The sequence below is a fragment of the Apis dorsata genome, unplaced genomic scaffold (assembly GCF_000469605.1).
Source record: "Apis dorsata unplaced genomic scaffold, Apis dorsata 1.3 scaffold_353, whole genome shotgun sequence".
Classification (NCBI taxonomy): domain Eukaryota; kingdom Metazoa; phylum Arthropoda; class Insecta; order Hymenoptera; family Apidae; genus Apis; species Apis dorsata.
Window position 1 is genome coordinate 429,190 of NW_006263619.1, and position 3,890 is coordinate 433,079.

Sequence of the window (3,890 nt, forward strand, 5' to 3'; positions counted from 1 at the left end):
CGTCTTTCGTTTCACGGCGGTTAACCAAGCCCATAAAGAGATCTCGAACAATACACCGTTGCGCTACACGTAATGGCGCCATTACTATAAGTTATTAGCGCCACTGTGTGTAATGACACGTGCAATACGGTTAGTAATATAACGCGGGACGTTAGTGAATATTGAGGTGGAGTGCATGCATCAAACGTCCATAGAAATCGCAGCCACCTTCGAGCGATCACGTCTATTTGAAGTGTGATGTGTTCCGCGGCCGCATTAACCGGCCCTTCTATCTGCACACGGCTAAGATCCATCCATCCATTTCCATCTTTCCCGCATTAGAACTAAATACCGGTGTGAATTGTGAATTGATGATACCGAACGCGTTTTATCTATCGCTTTAATCGACGGATTAAAACGCTCGGAACACCTTCCATTCTTCCGTTTTCTAACGAATTAATGAAATTAATTGCATTTTATGCCTCGTGAATTTGCGAACGGCAAGGGGAGAGGGATCTAACGATCTACCGTTTATGGTAATTTTACCATTTGCGCGTTGAACGAGTTTAATTTAAAATCGTAATTTTTTTAGAGAAAATTCCAAAATTTACGCAACAACGCGCAATAATAGAATTTGGAAATGACTCATGGAGAGGAAATTCTCTGCAATTTCTAAAAATGAATGTTTGATTATCGCCAGAAATATGGCTGCTCGGAAAGTAATTTCGTTTTTTCACACTAGTGTCGTTAGTCGAACATTTATCCAGCCAATTTCGTTCTAAATCGTTATTATATATTTTGAGAATTCTCATTTTGTGGTTTATTTATAAAAAAAATTCAATTGATGCAAGATCAAAAGGAGCATTTTCGGCATATTTTATTTTTTTATCAAAGGTAATAAGAATAAAGTTATGCAAAGTCTATGGAAAAAGTCTATGTCGAAACTGGTTTTCTGTAAAGGCACCGATCGAAGCAAACGAATAACAACTCGAGAAATTGCTACTAGATTTTTAGATCGAATTCGACTGTTGTTCATGAAACGATTCCAAATTCTCGTTTTGTATTATTGTATACTCCCCAATAACTCAACAACGACTTAGGATCTCGATTGGATCTCGATGGTTGGGAAAAGTCAAAGCGCTACGATGAAAAGCCATGAAAATTCTGCCGCCGTATTATCACGGGGGCTAAGAAATAAACGTCAGGCCGGAAGACCTCCTTTGCTCCTGAACTTTTTAATATGACACATAGCCTTCGTAGCGTGGCCGTTATAAGAACTCGCGCCGCGGAATTTAAATTCTTTTCACAGTTTTCTCGGGGAATCCGGCTTAGAAAACGAGCGAGGAGGGAAAAAGAGGGGGAGGAAGGAGCGGGCGTAGAAAGAAATATTAATTCCAGGTTTTTTTCTCTCTCGCCCTTCCCTGCGAGACTATACGTGGCTCTCATATTCTTAGGGTAGAGAGGAGGGAGAACGAGTGAAGAAGATGGGAGAATAAATTTCCGTGTCTGAAAACTGTAATGGATGAACATGGGGCCGAGGAGCTAATACCCTTCAAATCGAACGATCCAGGCATATGCGAAAAAGAATTGGATCGTGTTACCGATTTTTGAGGAGATGGGCGTGGATCGAAGCGATCGAGAAACTCGTTTCGAAATTACATTGAATAATAATATTGAAGATTGTAAGAGCGCGGGAAATAGAGGGCGCTTTTTAAAATTGCACATTTAATAATTCTATTTGTAGACTTTTGATTTATATAAGAATAAATATTGGATGTAGAGTTTCTGAATTGTTTATCTATAAGTAAAAGTATAATAAAAAAGTTTTAAATATTCGATATCTAGAAGAAGATAAAAAGAAAAATATTAAATTAGGATATTTTAATCAAAGTGCGTAATTTTATATTAATAATTTTAAGGAAGAGGAAGAATGTTAATCTTATTCGATTTTATAAGGTTAACTGGATGTCTTATTTCCCTTGTGTCATAAATCATGTAATTGAAAAGTAAGGGGTGAAGTTCGGTGAAGTTTTGAACAGTTTTAATGAAATTTTATTCTTAAATGAGGAAACTCTGAGAGACGTTGGTATTATGAGTTGGTGTTATGACTGGTACTGTTATCTCAAATGGCCATAGTGTGTTTTAATAGACGATTTGCGGGATAAATTTAATTTTAACGTTATTTATCAAATATTAGCGAATATTTCATCGTGTGTCAAATTAATTATCCTTCCCATGATGAAAAGTGTTACGCATATGACAAAATATTGTCTATATAAAATGATATATGCCCCAATATATTGTCTCCATAGAATTATATAAAATTTGTCAGTCTATATATATATGTGTATATATAACTTTTGAATTCAATTAAGTATAGCGCCCTCATTAAATTTATGATTTGGAATTACGTTCTAGAGTGAAGTTCGTATAAGAACTTTCACGAGCAAACTTAAAATATGGAATAATTAATTCCTTTCATTATTCCATGCATATGGTATAATATTCCTTTTAGTACTGCTTTTGAAATTGCTCTAAAATTAGGTTTCACGTATTAATTATCATCTAGAGGGTTGCTCGCCCCAAATTTTTACCTTTTTAGAATATTATTATTTAATTCTAATAAAACTATATCGCACTTAAATATTTGTGATTTTGTGAAAACAAATCTTTAAGAGAATGAATTGTGCACATGTATAATTAAAAATTTATTTATATATTATTTTATAACACTTCAACCCATGAAGATAAAAGACAACTTTTTCATAAAATTTACGTAAAATAAGAAAGAAATAGAATATATATGATTCCACTAAAAAAAAAAAAATAATAATTAGCTTTTACAAGAAATTTTCACAAGAAAGTATATCATCATACATTCTTTCAAAAAATACAAAAAGAAAATACACGTTTCTATATTCAATTCTACTAAATTCATACTTAACTAAATTCTATGCACGTATACACAGACAACTCTTTCATAAAATTTACGTAAAATAAGAAAGAAATAGAATATATATGATTCCATTAAAAAAAAAAAATAATAATAATTAGCTTTTACAAGAAATTTTCACAAGAAAGTATATCATCATACATTCTTTCAAAAAATACAAAAAGAAAATACATGTTTCTATATTCAATTCTACTAAATTCTATGCACGTATATACTCTTCCTATACTTTACCCTGGCAAATTAACCTTTATCTAAAGAAAGAGACGTCAAGAATTAATTAAAGCAAACCTCCTTTCCCACACTGTTTATTTCTCCAATTTCGATATACGTCCCTGCGCAAACTTAATCGTCAAACCAGTGGAAATAGGTGGATTCGAGAGCGGCAAGAGAATCAATCAGCTATTTCCACTGGATACACGTTCCGCGTATCGATAAAGCGTTACTTTATGGGTCATAACCGCGGCGAATGTACCGGTAATAACCGTAACATTAATAATTAGCCGTGTGCAGTGTGTAACACGTTGTCATGCGACTAATGCCGCTGAAAAGAGGGATCGTAAAACCTATGCTTCCGGCGTTACCACCTCTTTTTCTTTTCGTCGCACGCTCTCCTTGCATACTGGGGGGAGGGGGGATAGGATCATCCGGGCACCATTTACACCGTGGCTCCATCTCATCCGTCGAAACGATTCGTTCCTTTTCTCTCTCTCTCTCTCTCTTCCTCTCTCTCTCTCTCTCTCACACATTCACTCGTGGTATCGTGGAAACGATCGTTCGATACGACATAAATCGAGGTGGTGGTACCATCGAGATTTGAAACTGTTGTACCGTTTAATCTGCCGATAATGGGGCATTTCGAGCGGGGAGATACGCAGTCGCGCCGCATATTTGTCTAGCTTGGTATAACGCGAACTGCTTCCTGTCTGCGCATAACATTTATATATATATATATATATAT

The 3,890-nt window shown here is 35.2% G+C and overlaps 1 protein-coding gene across 6 annotated transcripts in view; it reads left to right on the forward strand.

The window, feature by feature from the left end:
- Positions 1-3,890, forward strand: part of LOC102672118 (autophagy-related protein 16-1) — a 574,752-nt gene that overhangs the window by 426,738 nt on the left and 144,124 nt on the right. The gene's annotated exons all lie outside the window — the stretch shown is intronic.